The sequence below is a fragment of the Schistocerca cancellata genome, chromosome 10, assembly GCF_023864275.1.
Source record: "Schistocerca cancellata isolate TAMUIC-IGC-003103 chromosome 10, iqSchCanc2.1, whole genome shotgun sequence".
In the NCBI taxonomy this organism is placed as follows: Eukaryota; Metazoa; Arthropoda; class Insecta; order Orthoptera; family Acrididae; genus Schistocerca; species Schistocerca cancellata.
Window position 1 is genome coordinate 176,009,839 of NC_064635.1, and position 17,439 is coordinate 176,027,277.

At 44.7% G+C, this 17,439-nt stretch overlaps 1 protein-coding gene across 3 annotated transcripts in view; it reads left to right on the top strand.

Moving 5' to 3' along the window:
- Positions 1 to 1,778: 1,778 nt before the first annotated feature.
- LOC126106891 (uncharacterized) overlaps positions 1,779 to 17,439 on the top strand; it is a 276,906-nt gene continuing 261,245 nt past the window's right edge. For all 3 annotated transcript variants that reach the window (XM_049913302.1, XM_049913303.1, XM_049913304.1), the window contains exon 1: positions 1,779 to 1,898. The gene's annotated coding sequence lies outside the window, so the exon portion shown is untranslated. The remainder of the gene's footprint in view (positions 1,899 to 17,439) is intronic.

Below are 17,439 nucleotides of genomic sequence, written 5' to 3' on the forward strand. Positions count from 1 at the left end.
GCCAGATGCATGAAAAAATTATAGAATGTATTACATACTCTGATATATATAAAACTTTTACCTTCACTTCTTGGAATAAAACTTGCACAATGGCCTCGCAAACACGAAGAATAATGTTGCATATGGCACTTTTTGATGTTCTATCCAGATACATTAACGTCGAAACGATAGTCGGCACCTCCAAAACTCAAACAGCCGCCAAAGAGCCTGGTACTAAGCATGCGCTAATCGTCAAAATAAGCGGCAGGCGACAAGACGACAGGAAATGGTAGTACTGCGCATGCGCGAGTGCAAATGTCGCTCATACATGTCGCGTATATGGCCAAAAAGCGATATACAAAATGTATACGCGACATGTATGAGCTCGAGGATCCGCATACAAGTTCCGTGAATTTTTGTATGAGGTGATGTATCGCGACATGTCAAATTGACATGTCGCTCATACATGTCGCGATACATGTATCCCAGTGTAACCGTACCTTAAGTTCTAGGGGACTGATGACCACAGATGTTAAGTCCCATAGTGCTCAGAGCCATTTGAACCATCTTTCAGGGATCTTACGTTGTATCCTACATGAAAAAGTTCAAGGTCCGTTTTCAAAAATCGAATATTGGTTTTCGTGTATGGAGCTACTATATCCTGTCGTTTTTTCTGCAACAATAATTTTTCCAATGAAACCTATTTCTTCATGCCAGGTTGGCCAAGTATTCCATGCCTAACTACTTGGACAGCCATTTCAGAATATTCTTGCCTGTAAAGTTCTTCAAGCGACGGAAATTCATATGGAACCATGCCTTCGGACAACCGCTTAGTATCTCCTGTTTTGGTTAATTCCTATAAACCAGGTGTTATACTACACTGAAGAGGCAAAACGAGTAAATTGGAATATATTTTATAATATATATTTACTTACCACCTGTCCTTTGCCTTTTAAAGCTAGACAGTACTGATGAAGTGCCTTGGAACTCTCTTCATAGCTTTCGTTCTTGACAAGTGCAGTATAACACAGGACTGTGAGTAGACTTGGCCATTGTTTCGATACAGTGTATCGATACGTGGAACTGTTTTAGTGTTTCGAAACGGCTGTTTCACTGTTTCGAAACAGTGGTGTCTCGGATACCGGGATCAGATTCGATCTCTTGCCAGACACAGTAGAGCACTTGCCCGCGAAAGGCAAAGGTCCCGAGTTCGAGTCTCGGTCCGGCACACGGTTTTAATCTGCCAGGTAGTTTCATATCAGCGCACACTCCGCTGCAGAGTGAAAATCTCATTCTGTTGTATTGTTGACTGAAATTGCTTAAACTTATGGCTTGACCTTTTTCGGGTTCATAAACATTTTATTTTTATCTGTTATTACTTTCATGTCGTAATTTAATGTACTGACACGTTCCATGACCTTGGAGATTTGCTCCTCAATTTGGTCCTATGGAACTTGACGTGTAAGTAACATAAAAATAATAAGAAACCCTTGTTATCCATACCTTATCTATCGAATCGTCGTCCCCAATAATTTAGTGCTGGTGACGCCCGTGGGTAGCACTCTCTGCCGTGCATTTCACAGTCGTTTGCAATCAAGTACACTTTTCCGCAAAAGCGCTTTTCCCCGAAGCTGAAGTCCCTGTCGCTTTCGAGGCACGCCTGCCGTTTCATGCAAATGCCGGCGCGCGAGCGTTGTTTTCCCTCTCTGTCCCCCCACCACTCGCCAGCCCCCACCCCACTTAACTGTGACGTCGCTGGCTTGCCAGACCTCGGTCTCGTGAAAACGGCTAGCGGCAGTCGGTGAGAGAGAGAAGCCGAGTGAGGAGATTGTCAGTTGCCCGTGTTTCAGCGCTGTGCAGTGCAACCTTGTCAGCTTCTAGCATTATTCATCCGGAAACCAGTTCTACCTCCTTCTAAGGTACGTAACATGACGACGTCATTAAACAATCGATCGCGTCGAGATAATCCTAGGAAAGACAGTACGTTCTTTGACTGTAATATCTTTGTGGGTTTGATATTTCAAACCGTATAGTTGTGAAGTTCAAGACGGCTGTGGTGTCGTTTGTTGCAGAGATGCGCTGATTAATAACAAATGCAGCTGGGGAAAGATATTCAATTGTTCTCCTATTAAGGCCTGTATGCTAGGATGTGTGCATGTGACGGGGAAATATTGATTTGCTGATGTGTGCGTGGGCGAGCTGAAAGGAATATATTGTGAGGTACCGGCAGTTTTGTTTTCATGACATGACTTGTAGTTTTGTTTACACCTTTAGTGTATTATATTTTAGTACCGTGGCTGTGACAGCATGGAACTGTGAACGTGAAATCAAAACTTTTTGTAGCCGTCCGCTGTCACGCTTTTCCGTTCGTAAACGTGGAAATGTTTTACGATAGAAATGTGAGAGTACATTCAGCAGGAAGAAGTATTGAGAAAGTTTATCGGTTGCATGTCCTTGACATAATGTAGGATATTTGCTTATGTACGGATGGACCTGTTTTGGTAGAAATGGGTTCATATTACGTTCTTATAATGGTTAATAGTCTAATAAATTGCGTATTACATTCATTATGAAAGCTCGCCTCCGCGACCGTAAACGGTTGTCTGTTCATTGTCATCAGTACTACAAACAAGAAGCAGAAAATATCGCTTGAATTTAATTGTCCCTTGCTGCAGATTCTTGTTCTACAGCATTCCCATGCAAGTTAATCTTTCTGAACTCCCACGTCATTTTACGTGGAATGAATCAGCCAGTAAAGACGTGTGTGTGTGTGTGTGTGTGTGTGTGTGTGTGTGTGTGATGCTGTGGAAGAATTCGAGTAATGGAGTTTTAACTGTGGTGCCTAAGATTATTCATTGCAACAGAACTTCTTTGAATAGCAGTGCAATCAGTGTCACTGTTTTGCCTCCCGTCTAGGCAAATCGCCTTTGCATATTAGCAGGCTGTAGGAGAAACGTCCAGTTCTGAAGCTCGTTTCATGGCTAAAATTTGTATCTTATTATTAACGTTTGACGGTGTTTAGCAAACACTTGCTTACTGCTTCAGCTGTACTTTATTTTGAAAATGCAGTCGGAAAAATGACATACAAACTTGAATAGTACCACATCAGAAGTCTGTTCGTAGGCAGGTAGAACCAAAATCAGAGCATTACGAAATTTGTTATGTACGCGAATGCCTCTCCCTCCTTCCCCATGAGAAAGAGGGTAAGAAGGGGATGGGTGGTGAGACCCCCCCATTACGTATACGGTACACATCAAATGTCGTGTTGTTCCCTTGATTTTGCCTGTTTGTAAGCACGCTTCTGATACTACTGTTAAATGATATGCCCTCTCTTATTTCATTTCAGTTTGTTTACAAAATCTTTCAGATCGCTTCACAGGTTGTAAAGAACTCCGCCTGTTACCATGTATTATGCACAGGACGGTTTTATTTATAAAAGCTTAGGTGTTGTAACTTTTAGTTATTGCTCTTATCAGCCAGTATCTCCTTGCAAGATCTAGTTGATTCCCCTACATCTTGCCGATAATCCAAATCTTTTTAGTTTTCCCTCTAGCGTAACAATGACACCCCCACCCCTCCAAAAAAAAAAAAAAAAAAAAAAATCTTATAAGTTTCGATGCCAGACTGGTAGCTCGAGGTGGTTGCAACATCAGTTCCACTGTGCCCTTTTTGAAAATCCAAAATCTTGAAGTAAATTCAATGACCCTGTATTTAAAGAATCTTCGCTTATTTTGTAGAATATTACGCGCGACATTGAACATAAGGTCGATACAAGGAGGCATTGCATTTCATTGGGCTACTTTTCACTGGTAAACGTTTAGACTTCGGTTTTTCTCTTAACAGTTTCTTGGGAAATGTTCGCTTTGCTCACAACTACACAAATGATTCCGTCGTTTGAATTTTGTATATATTGTCACTCACCCCCAGCAGAAGTCTCACCACCCATTAAAATATGTGATATGAATCTTAGTGTAGTGCTAGATATAAAGTATTCCTCGCGAAAGACAAAATAAATTTTAAAGTGTCACAGTTATTCACTGGCGCCGGCCGGATTGGCCGAGCGGTTCTAGGCGCTTCAGCCTGGAACCGCGCGACCGCTACGGTCGCAGGTTCGAATCCTGCCTCGGGCATGGATATGGGTGATGTCCTTAGGTTAGTTAGGTTTAAGTAGTTCTGAGTTGTAGGGGACTAATGACCTCCGCTGTTAAGTCCCATAGTGCTCGGAGCCATTTGAACCTTTTTTTTTTTTTTTCACTGGCAGACAAACCCTACCGGCTCATTAATATACAGGAGGTGAAATGGCTAAATATCTTAAATTACACTTCCTCTACTTTTCGGTGAAAATTAAATTTTGTGGTATGTTCCTGTGGTACCAAACTGCTAAGGTCACCGGTCCCTAGGCTTACACACTACTTAATCTAACTTACGCCAAGGACAACACTGGCAGCCGTGCCCGAGGGAGGACTCGAAACGTGGCAAGCCGCCTAAGACCGCACAGCTACCCCGCGCGTCTGCAAATTAAAGGATAAGTGCGGTCTCTTAATGTGTCTTGGGTAGCACTGACTTATTTTTTTATTTATTTACCCTTTGACCATTTAACACAACAATTACATACATTACATATATAATTTATACATATATAAAAGACACACAAACTTAGGTCGAATCTGGCAATGATGGGGCAGGAGGCAGGCCATAGTCTTTTCAGTGAAGTCATAGGAAATAAGTCAGGGGTTCTAACTTCTTGCGGTTGAAAGTCCAGTGCCGAACACTACCTTAGCAACCTCGATCGCTATATGATTTGGGAAGAACGCTGTTCTGTTAGTAGAACCACGTGAATTTAATCCACTGTCAGCTTACACCATACCCAAGGGGTACAAAGAATACCATTACTAGAACACTAAACTCTGATGTATTACACACACGAATGCCTACCAACAGTACGTCCTTCACAATTCTACTATTCAGACACCTATTTCTGGCTATTGATATGGAGTGTGTCCACACTTCGCCTTTATGATGAACTCTGCTGAGAAAACTTTCAAAGCGGTGTCGGAATGCCTGTGGAGGAAGAGCAGTGCATTCCTCCTGAAGAGCCGAAACCGGAGGAGGTACTGATGTTGGATGCTCTGTAGTGAAATCGACGTTGTGACTCATTCCAAGGGTACTCATTGGGTTCAGGTTGGAACTCAGGGCAGGCTAGTCCACAAACCATTGCCTCGCAGATTATGCTTTATGACAGGGTGCATTGTTATGCTGATACAATTATCGTCTCCGGCTGTTCCTATACCGTACAAAGCACACGATGCCGTAACATGTGTTCATATCCTTCCACATCTTCTTAAGGACAATAAAGGGACAACATCCTAAACACCTCTATAGCACACCCAAGTGCTCCGCACTTCATTGCTGGCACTACACATGATGGCAGGTAACGTTCTCCACGCATTTGCCAAACCGAAACTGGAGCGAAATCGACATTCTGGGTCATTCCAAGGGTACTCATTGGGTTCGGGTTGGTACTCAGGGCGGGCCAGTCCATTTCATTTCAGGGATATTATTGTCCACAAACTATTGCCTCGGGGAGCGGTCTTGCCGCAGTGAATACTCCAGTTCCCGTGAGATCACTGCAGTTAAGCGTTGTCGGGTGTGGTTGGCACTTGGATGGGTGACCATCCTGGCCACCATGCGCTGTTGCCATTTTTCGGGGTGCACTCAGCCTCGTGATGCCAATTGAGGAGCTACTCGACCGAATAGTAGCGGCTTCGGTCAAGAATACCAACATAACGGTCGGGAGAGCGGTGTGCTGAACCCACGCCCCTCCTATCAGCATCCTCCACGGAGGATGACCCGGCGGTCGGATGGTCCCGGTAGGCCACTCGTGGCCTGAAGACGGAGTGCTTTTTTACAAACCGTTGCCTCACATATTATGCTTTATGACAGGGTGCATTGTTATGTTCATACAATCATAGTCTCCAAACCGTTCCTCTACTGTAAACAGTACACGACGTTGTAAAATGTGTTCATATCCTTCCCCACATTGCGTTGTCTTGAGGATAATGCAGGGACAACATTCTAACACGAAAAATACCTCCTTAGCACACCCATGTGCTCCGCACTTCACCTCATTGCTGGCACTACAATTATGGCAGGTAATGTTCTCGAGGCATTCGCGAAACTCAAACCCTTCCATCGGATTGACACATAGTGTGATCAATCACTCACTGTCTAGTGGCGTCACCTTATCAAGCACCACTTAGCATTGACTACAAAATAGTACCGCCTAGGAGCATCTGTTCGACCATTGTACTCCATTCTTTTCAACTCACCATGCACTAGATCGTTCGTAGCACTTTGGAACTCAAGTGTGATTCCTTCCGCTGATTCCATGACATTTTTGTACAACCACCCTCCGCAGTACTCGATGGTCCCCGTCCGTCAGGACACGCGGTCTGCTTGGTGACGTCACCACAGCGACCTGGGCAGCTTTAGAAGTGGTGAAATGTCCCTGACTGATTTGTGACTTACTGACGTCCAGCGACTAGTTCACATGCTCCTGGCCCACGCACTCTGCTGTTCCTCGTGCTCTACTTCAAACATAATACTCCCTGCCACCCTTGGCACTTCCAGATCCGTCCCTCATGACATCGAGTCGTCAGCTCCGCATTACATATGGCTGTCCGGATTCTTTTGATCAGGGAAAACCGACTTTTCTGGCATTTGTAGACTCAGAGGAACAATTTGTACAGAAACCAGATGGCAGTTATAAGAGTCGAGGGGCATGAAAGGAAAGCAGTGGTTGCGAAGGGAGTGAGACTGTTGTAGCCTCTCCCTGATGTTATTCAATCTCTATATTGAGCAAGCAGTGAAGGAATCAAAAGAAAAATTCGGAGTAGGTATTAAAATCCATGGAGAAGAAATAAAAACTTTGAGGTTCGCCGATGACATTTTAATTCTGTCAGAGACAGCAAAGGACTTGGAAGAGCAGTTGAACGGAATGGACAGTGTCTTCAAAGGAGGGTATAAGATAAACATCAACAAAAGCAAAACGAGGATAATGGAGTGTAGTGGAATTAAGTCGGGTGATGCTAAGGGAATTAGATTAGGAAATGAGACACTTAAAAGTGGTAAAGGAGTTTTGCTATTTAGGGACCAAAATGACAGATCATGGTCGAAGTAGAGAGGATATCAAATGTAGACTGGCAATGGCAAGGAAAGCGTTTCTGAAGAAGAGAAATTTGTTAACATCGAGTATTGATTTAAGTGTCAGGAAGTCGTTTCTGAAAGTATTTGTATGGAGTGTAGCCATGTATGGAAGTGAAACATGGACGATAAATAGTTTAGACAAGAAGAGAATAGAAGCTTTCGAAATGTGGTGTTACAGAAGAATGCTGAAGATTAGATGGGTAGATCACGTAACTAATGAGGAGGTATTGAATAGAATTGGGGAGGAGTTTGTGGCACAACTTGACTAGAAGAAGCGATTAGTTGATAGGACATGTTCTGAGGCATCAAGGAATCACCAATTTAGTACTGGAGGGCAGCGTGGAGGGTAGAAATCGTAGAGGAAGACCAAGAGATGAATACACTAAACAGATTCAGAAGGATGTAGGCTGCAGTAGGTACTGGGAGATGAAGAATCTTGACAAGGATAGAGTAGCATGGAGAGCTGTATCAAACGAGTCTCAGGACTGAAGACCACAACAACAACAACATTTTATACCATGTCTGCTTCGACCATCGTCAGCTACTTTGGTGCCCAAATAGCTAACACCACACTTATGTATGCAAAGGTACTCTATAGGTTTGCTACTTTCAACTAACGAAGCGAAAGCAGACTGCCAAAAGAACTTCGCTAACAACTCTCACACGTCATTGTACATGGCAGAAAAATGTTTTCCCACATAAAAATTTCATGCGTAATCTGTTAAAGAAAAAATCGCCATCAGCGGGTTGCGAACTCGTCACCTTTTTTACGAGGATCCGACGCTCTACCACGTCACCTAGCAGAGATGTTCGCAATTAGAGCTCACAGAGAGCGTTTACCTATACTACGTAGTTCTCGTGTAACTTTTTATTATCGTTTTCGCATCTTCTACTGGGCGACGGCACACAGCACGAATTAAATCGGTGTTTTGGTTGGTGCTCTATCGCCACACAAGGTTTGGTGCCAGTGTGAGTGCCTGACATCTGGAGGTTTGGGTGTCAGAGATTTAAACGGTAACATGAGACATGATTTTAAATGTTTAATAAACACACTGACTGAAAATAATCGCAACAGCAAAAAATAATTAAATAGGGCAATGAAATTTCCGGAATATATTTGACTTTGTAACATACGAGCGTTCGAACTTTAATAGTGGCAACTATTTAGTTACAGCTTGTACAGATACGGATTTCAAAGTTTTACTGACCTTCAGAGTAGTCACCAGCATTGTGTATAACCCGTTACCAGCGATGTTGAAGTCGTAGGATACTCTTAGCAGTGCCAGTTGTGTTCACGGTTCGAGCGGAGCGGTCTATTGCCCGACGAATTTGTAGCAGTACTGAAGTGAATGCCGTGAAGTGTTTCCTTCAGTTTAGAAATCTACTTGAACTTACGAGGGCTTACGTCAGAGGAGTGCAGTAGGTGGTATAGCACTTAGCAACCCCATCAGTTAAACTAATCAGTAACAGCTGGCACTGTACGTGCTTGAGCATTATCCTGCAAACTGATGGTCAGGTCCTGCAGAAAGTGTCATCACTTCTGTCCTTATGCTGTTCATTTCTGGAACACGACCTATGACCATCTTAGTGACGGAAGTGATGACACTTTCTGGAGGACCTGAGCATCATTTTGCTAGACAATGCTCAAACACGTACAGTGCAAGCTGTTACTGATTTGTTTGACAGATGGGGCTGCTAAGTGCTATACCACCTACTGCACTCCCCTGACTTAAGCCCTCCTGAGTTCAACTCGATTTCTAAACTGAAGGAAACACTTCACGGCATTTGCTTCAGAACTGCTACAAATTCGTCGGGCAATAGACCGCGCCGCTCGAACTGTCAACACAGCTGGCACTGCTAACAAGGGAACCTCCCCATCGCACCCCCCTCAGATTTGGATAAGTGGATAAGCCATGAAAAACTGAACACAGATCAGTCGAGAAAACAGGAAGAAGTTGTGTGTAAGTATGAAAAAAATAAGCAAAATATACAAACTGAGTAGTCCATGCGGAATATAAACAACATGAAAGATAATGTGAGCTCAAGAGCGCCGTGGTCCCGTGGTTAGCGTGACCAGCTGCGGAAGGAGAGGCCCTTGATTTAAGTCTTCCCTCGAGTGAAAAGTTTACTTCCTTTATTTTCGCAAAGTTGTGATCTGTCCGTTCGTTCATTGACGTCTCTGGGCACTGTAATAAGTTTAGTGTCTGTGTTTTGCGGCCGCACCGCAAAACCGTGCGATTAGTAGACGAAAGGACGTGCCTCTCCAATGGGAACCGAAAACATTTGATCGCAAGGTCATAGGTCAACCGATTCCTCCACAGGAAAACACGTCTGATATATTCTATACGACACTGGTGACGGCATGTGCGTCACATGACAGGAATATGTTGTCTACCCACCTAACTTGTACACTTGGCGAATGGGTAAAAAGATTCTTCTACCTTGCCCGATTTAGGTTTTCTTGTGGATGTGATAATCACTCCCAAAAAAGTGATCGCATCTACCCACCTAACTTGTACACTTGGCGAATGGGTAAAAAGATTCTTCTACCTTGCCCGATTTAGGTTTTCTTGTGGATGTGATAATCACTCCCAAAAAAGTGATCGCATCGGACGGACGGACGGACAGATAATAATTGTCTGGAAATAAAAAAATAAACTTTTCACTCGAGGGGAGACTTGAACCAAGGACCTCTCGTTCCGCAGCTGCTCACGCTAACCACGGGACCACGGCGCTCCTGAGGTCACATTATCCTTGATGTTGCCTATCTTGCGCTTGGACTACTCAGATTGTATATTTTGCTTATTTTTCTCATAGTTCCACACAAATTCTTCCTGTTTTCTCGATTGATCTGTGTTCAGTTTTTCAAGGCCTATCCACTGTTCCAACTTATAAGTAAATCTGAGGGGGGTGCGATGGGGAGGTTCCCTTTGAAGAGTATCCTACGACTTCCCCATCGCTGGCAACGGGTTATACACAATGCTGGTGACTACTCTCAAGGTTAGTAAAACTTTGAAACGCGTATCTATTTTTTACGAGCTGTAAATAAATAGTTGCCACTATTAAAAGTCCAACCCTCGTATTTAAGTTATTAATATTGCAAGATCACAGTTTAATGTGAGAACGAGATAAACCATTGTAAATATGAAATGGTGGTAAGTTAATAACTTGTCCAACTGCCAGAATGTTGAATATATGCATGCAAACAAGCACGGATTGGGTTTTACAGGTGCAGAATGTCCGTTTGTGCGATGTAGTTCCATGCCTGTTGCACGTAAATGCTGTTTGTGGATGATGCTAGAGTTTTTGAGCGATGATTTGCCAATGTACTTGATTGGAGACCGATCTGGCCGAGGCTACACGCTGACACTCTTTAGAGCATGTTGGGCTACAACAGTGGTATGTGGGCGAGCGTTATCTTGTTGGAAGACACCCCCCCCCTATTATCCTGTTGGAAGACACCCCCCTAGAATGTTGTTTGTGAATGGCAGCACAACAGGTCGAATCGCGAGATTGACGTACAGATTTGCAGTCAGGGTGCGTGGAGTAACCACGAGAGTGGTCCTGCTGTCATACGAAATCGCACCCCAGAACGTTGACTCCGGGTGTAGGGCTAGTGGGTGTAGGCCGCCGACAGGTTGGTTGCAAGCGCTCACCTGGCCCCTTCCTAACCAGCATACTGCTGTCACTGGCACCGAGGCAGAACCAGCTTTCAACAGAAAACACATCAGACCTCCAGTGAGCTCTCGCTTGACATCACCGAGGTAGCAAACAGCGGTGGTTTGGGGTCAGTGGGACGTACGCTACAGGGCGTCTCGCTCGGGGCTGTCCTTGAATTAACCCTTCTGTAACAGTTCGTTCTGCCACTGTGGCGCGAACTGCTGCTCGAATTGCTTCTGCAGACGTAGCACTGTACGAGGCAGGTCTTCCTTCTCGGTAGTGCCACATGACCGACCAGAACCCTGTCTTCTTGTGACCATACCGTCTCATGACCTATTTTTTTGGATGGGGCCCCTCCACGCCCACACCAACGTGGTGACCAAACCAAAAGTTCTACTGTCACCTCCGTATAACAGTTAGTTTTTGAATCAGGAGTCACAGGAAGCGGGCTGTGATGTTATCCGTGCGTCTGGGTAAGATTACTCATTAACATGGTCCATCAGGAGATAGAAAGTGGACGAAAGCGATCGAAGGGTAGCGGCTGTAAGGGCAGAGGAAAGAAAGCGCCAAGGCAAGCGCCAAGGGAAAAAAACCTCTGCGACAGTAGGACGGGTAGGAAGGGCAGTAGCGGCTTGCTATCTGCGACAGTGCATTCAACGTGTGGTTATTTTAGTGCGAGGTATCGTGCATCGTTACCTTTGTCGTTGCTGGAGCTCGTTGCGGGGCTTGCTGCAGTTGCTGCGTCCCTGCAACAGTTCAAGGTCGTTGTGCATTAGTGGGCGGTCGGTCATAGATCGGCTCACAGACAGTGTAGGGGGTGTGTGTGGTTAGTTTGCGTGCTGTGTACAGTACGGTTTCCCTGCGGTTGCCTGTTTTTCGGCGGGTCGTGCATCTGGGGTTACCAGTAGTAGCTGTGTTGCAGCGGCCCGCCAGTACTGTCTTGTTAGCGTGCTGTGGACCATAGCTGTTTAGTTCCTAGCCAGTAGTCTCTTTGGTCTGTTATGTTTCCATCTATGATTGTGGTCGTAGTTACCCAGGGAAAGGATAAACGGGTTGCGCGAGTGTCTCGTGTTAGTGTACAGTCGTGTGGAGAGTTTTTGGAATACCTGCAAGATGGTATCTAGCCGGTATTCCCGGTGAAGGTCCGCGATGCGTGTGTAGCGCGGAGCGTTGCTTATGATTCTGAGTACTTTGTTTTGTATGAGCTGCAGACGGCGCAGGCGAGTGGGCGCAGCGTATCCCCAGACAGGGGCTGCGTACGTCATCAGGGGTCGAATAAGTGTCATGTACATGGACCTAGGCACCCTCCTATTCAGTGTGCTACGCCTGTTAAGCATAGGGTAGAGTTGTTTGAGCCTCGCGTTTGCTTTGTTGGTCACGTGTTGAATGTGGTCTCCCCCCAGAGTAGTTTCCTGTCCAGCCAGACACCGAGGTATTGGGCGTGTGTGTAGTGTTATTGGGTTGCAGTGCTGATCTTTGCGCAGTTTCTTCGGTCTTCTAGTGAACAGAACGGCTTCGCACTTGTCGACGTTTACTCTAACACGCCATTTCACCAGCCAAGGCTCCTCCGTTCTGAGTGCACTCTGTAGTCGTGAATTAATGTTAGACGTCTTCCAATCTTGCGCAAGGATGGCGGTGTCATCCGCGTAGATTGCTACCGTCGTGTTGTGTGTAGCTGGGAGGTCGTTAATGTAGAGGTTAAACAGTATGGGCCCTAGGATGCTTCCTTGGGGTACTCCTGCCTGGATACCATGTCGTGTCGATTGTTTGCCCTGCACGTCGGTGTTGAAACTCCTGTCCGTGAGATATGAGTGCATGAGACGTATGGGCTCGTCGGGGAACCCTGCGTCGCTGAATTTGCTTATTAGGCCGTTGTGCCATAGACGATCGAAAGCCTTTTCGATGTCCAGGAAAACCGCCCCAGTCGCTTCGTTTGTGTTGTATCCGTGTGTTATGTATTCAACGACGCGGAGGAGTTGTTGTGTTGTTGAGTGGTGATTCCTGAAAGCGAATTGCTCCGGTCTCAGGGTGTCGTTTGTGATACAGTGCCTGGTGAGTCGTTTTAGTATTACCTTCTCAACGATCTTGCTGACCGCGCTCAGCAGACTGATGGGTCGGTAATTTTGTACCGCCGCTGCCCTCGCTCATGCACGATGCCTACATTCTTGTCAAGTCTTTCTGCAGTATCACGGAAGGAATATCCACCTTCTCGTAGGTCTGTTACACGACCTCGTTCAAACTTAGCGAGTTCGTGATAATGGAGTCTTCTTCGTCTTACAGGAATTTTTGACGAACATCAACTCACTGCGTCCGATCTTACAAAGAACTAACGCTCACGACCGTTACAGCGCGTAATGAAAGCAAATCTGATTTGAATCCTCATAGTGGCGCTGCTAACGCCACTGCTTCGACCATAGATACTAGTAGACTGGCCTTGCTGTGCAGAAGCTATAGAGCCGGTGTGGCTCCAACATAAACCACGTGACTGTTGGCAAAACGTGGCGTGATTTCAAATCAGCGGTCTGCCATCCTATGTTTGTATCGTATTTTGCCCACATTTCTCAATTGACTGCCAAACGCTTCTAACAAAAATTACTTTTTTATTTGGGAAAAATTAGCCAGAACTACATTTGACCTGGATTTGTTCACAGCAACATTTATAAAATCTAACAAATACATCGAGCGCCACTCTGGTGGGCAGCGGGACGAAATTACTATAAACTATCAATTAATCCCAATATTTTTAACTTCCTCTCTGTTAGTACATTGTCATTTCTTCCATTTTTCCATTGAGGGTTAATATATTAAGGAGAGAACCCCTCAGAGTGGTAGAAAGTTTGACTTATTTAGGGAGTGAAATATCTAGGGATGGAAGAATAACTAACGAAATTAATAGGAGGTTACAGTAGGGAGGCAATTTCTACCAAACAATAAAACACCTGATTTGGAATAATGAAGTTTCAGAAAGAGCAAAACTCCTTATGTATAAGAATTATTACATCACTATTTTCACCTATGGTGGAGAAACGTGGACAATGACAGAGAGGGACTGGAGCAGACTGCAAGCAGGGGAAATGAAATTTCTCAGAGCAGTTAAGGGAAAAACAAGAGTGGACAGAGTAAGGAATGTAGAGACTAGAAAGGTCCTCAAACAAGAAAGTATGAGAGAAGAAATGGAAAGAAAGAGATTAAGATGGTATGGGCATGTTAAGAGGATGCATGGGCAGAGACTCCCCAAAATTATGGAAGAACTAAAGATGGATGGGAAAAGACCTAGAGGGCACCCAAGAACACGGTGGAAAATGGCAGTGAGAATATCTGTTGAAAGGAGAGGTGTGACCTGGCAGCAAGTGGAGGAAGAAAAGTGGTGGGAGGACCGAGACAAATGGAGAGGACTCATCAGCACCCAGACCCGGCAGTAGCTGGAGCCGGATTCGGAGATATATATCAATTAAAGTAAAATGTCGTTAAAATTCTTTTAAACAGTAAGAGTGGGCTCGTGTCAAAACTTTAAACATTCTATTCGCCGCGTTTTGAGCTCTAGTCACTTATAAAAGAAAATGGGATATGAGAATTATGTCAACTATAGGTGCCAAAATTGTCGACTTCAGGAGCACGTCCATTTTAGAGTATCAACTTTAGGTGCACTTCAAAGGTTCAGTTTCCACTATTTTTACAAAAGTTTAAACTATCAGTTTTTAAAAAAAATGATATTTTAGATGAAAAGTGAGACTTTGAAGTTTTTCCGTTTCAGGGCCTGTATCCCAAGCTGCCTTCGGTTTTTTTCATCCTTAGGGAACCTATGAGTAGGAACGAGGAACAGTTATACTTACTTCTGTAACTGAATTATCACAGATACTTTCCAAAATGTAATATGAGTCTGACTTTACAGGCATCACTTTCAACACTTTAATTTACGTGATACTCTATTTCAAGTGTCAAAAACATATAAAAGTCGCTTCAGCAGATTTCAATTAACGCATCTGCACTATCATAGAAACACTTACACGTGAAATGTAATGCCGTTTCCCCCGACAAAACGTGGCCGTGCGGTTCTAGGCACTGCAGTCTGGAACCGCGCGACCGCTGCGGTCGCAGGTTCGAATCCTGCCTCGGGCATGGATGTGTGTGATATCCTTATGTTAGTTAGGTTTAAGTAGTTCTAAGTTCTAGGCGACTGATGCTCTGAGAAGTTAAGTCCCATAGTGCTCAGAGCCATTTGAACCATTTTAACCCGACAAAACGCTGAGTACAGCGATAAGCGCAACACGAAACAACCATGTTTTGCGAACATTTACGTGACTTTAGCCCAGAGATGTTGGAGCCACGAAAATGACGTCAGGGCCAGTCTATTATATTTATGGTCGAAGCGCCACTGTTATATGACAAGCGTGAAATCCGAAAAGACGTGATCTGTCAGATGTAGAAACACGCCTACCAACTTTCTCTTATCTTGCACAGCTTCTGTTTGCTGTTGGGATTATTTTTTTTCTGTCAGTGTGTTACAACTGACTGAATTTGAGCTCATATTCATTAATACAAATAAGTACTTCATTTGAACATGAATGTCTGCATAATGCCCTTTCACAAATCCATGTTACTTTTGTGTGTATTTTACATCATAGCTGCTGATGGGTGCGAAGCTCGCGTGTCCTGACGTTTTCAGGACTGAAGCCGAAACGAAGAAAGATCTCTCTGTCCTGTGCTCTCTCCCTGCGGTGAACGCTGATCTTCGGCGTAAGTATCGTCGACAGACTGTTTGTTCCGGCGAAACAATCCGACTTGACCCAAAGGTCCAGGGCTATCGAAGTCTTTGTTTGGGGTCCACAGCACAGTATAAATATCTATGGAGTGAGCATTCGGATGCGCAGAACGAGAATCCTACCCGCAGCATCTCCTGCAGTAAAGTCACGTGTTTTAGGGACGGCCCCTATTGCGCTTAGAGTATTTTGAGTGTTATTATTTCGCTGATATAGATAAATCACTTTCAGAAGTGCAGCGAAACTTTGTAAGCGTGTATTATAGACATCTTTACAGTTTGATACTTGGAACTTGAAGCTACACTATGTGATCAAAAGTATGGGACACCCCCCTGCAGTGTGCTGCCAGGTACTCCATATCAGCGACAATCAGTAGTCATTATTGTGAGAGAGCCGAATGGGGCGCTCCGCAGAAATGACGGACTTTGAACGTGGTCAGGTGATTGGGTGTCACTTGTGCCATACGTCTGTACGCGAGATTTCCACACTCCTAAACATACGTAGGTCCACTGTTCCGATGTGATAGTGCAATGGAAACGTGAAGAGACACGTACAGCACAGAAGCGTACAAGTCGACCTCGTCTGTTGACTGACAGAGACCGCCGACAGCTGAAGAGGGTCGTAATGTGTAAGACATCTGTCCAGGCCATTCCGAACTCTATCAGGATCAACTGCAAGTACTATGACATTTAGGCGGGAGGTGAGAAAAATTGGATTTCATGGTCATAAGCCACACATCACGCCAGTAAATGCCAAACGACGCCTCGCTTGGTGTAAGGAGACTAAACATTGGACGATTGGACAGTGGAAAAACGTTGTGAGGAGTGACGAATCACGGTACACAATGTGGCGATCCGATGGCAGGGTCTGGGTATGGCGAATGCCCGCTGAACGTCATCTGCCAGCGTGTGTAGTGCCAACAGTAAAATTCGGAGGCGGTGGTGTTATGGTGTTTTTATGGAGGGGGCTTGTACCCCTTGTTGTTTTGCGTGGCACTATCACAGCACAGGCCTACGCTGATGTTTTAACCATCTTCTTCTTTCCCACTGTTGAAGAGCAATTCGGGGATGGCGATTGCATCTTTCAACACGATCGAGCACCTGTTCATAACGCACTGTCTGTGGCGGATTGGTTACACGACAATAACATCCCTGTTATGGAGTGGCCTGCACAGAGTCCTGACCTGAATCCTGTAGAACACCTTTGGGATGTTTTGGAACGCCTACTTCGTACCAGGCCACACCAACCGACAATGTTACCTCTCCTCAGTGCAGCACTCCGTGAAGAATGGACTGCCAATCCGCAAGAAACCTTCCACCTGATTGAATGTATACCTGCAAGAGTGGCAGCTGTCATCAAGGCTAAGGGTGGGCCAACACCATATTGAAGTCCAGCATTATCGATGGAGGGCGCCACGAACGTGTGAGTCATTTTCAGCCAGGTGTCCGGATACTTTTGATCACTTAGTGTAGCATAAATATGTGAGCACAGGAGTATTGTGCTATTTTGCCACAATGTCATAGCTCAGTTTCCACTTTATTTGCGTTTATTTCGGTTACGGAAATATGTGACCTCCAACAATAGCTTCTTACTTTTTCTATTTCACTTATTCAAATTGTCGAAACTCTGTTCTAATTAATTACGTTACAGTAACACTGTATAGGGCACCGAAGTATCACGAAGAAAGAACGCATTTGGAACTGTAAAATTGTTAGAGTTAATAAGCTGACCACACCACCTCTTTGTCCGTTGTTATTTTGAATTTTGGACTCATTGTTCATCATCCGGGAAACTAGAATCCAAAAAAGCCAGTAATGTAGAAAACATGTAGACT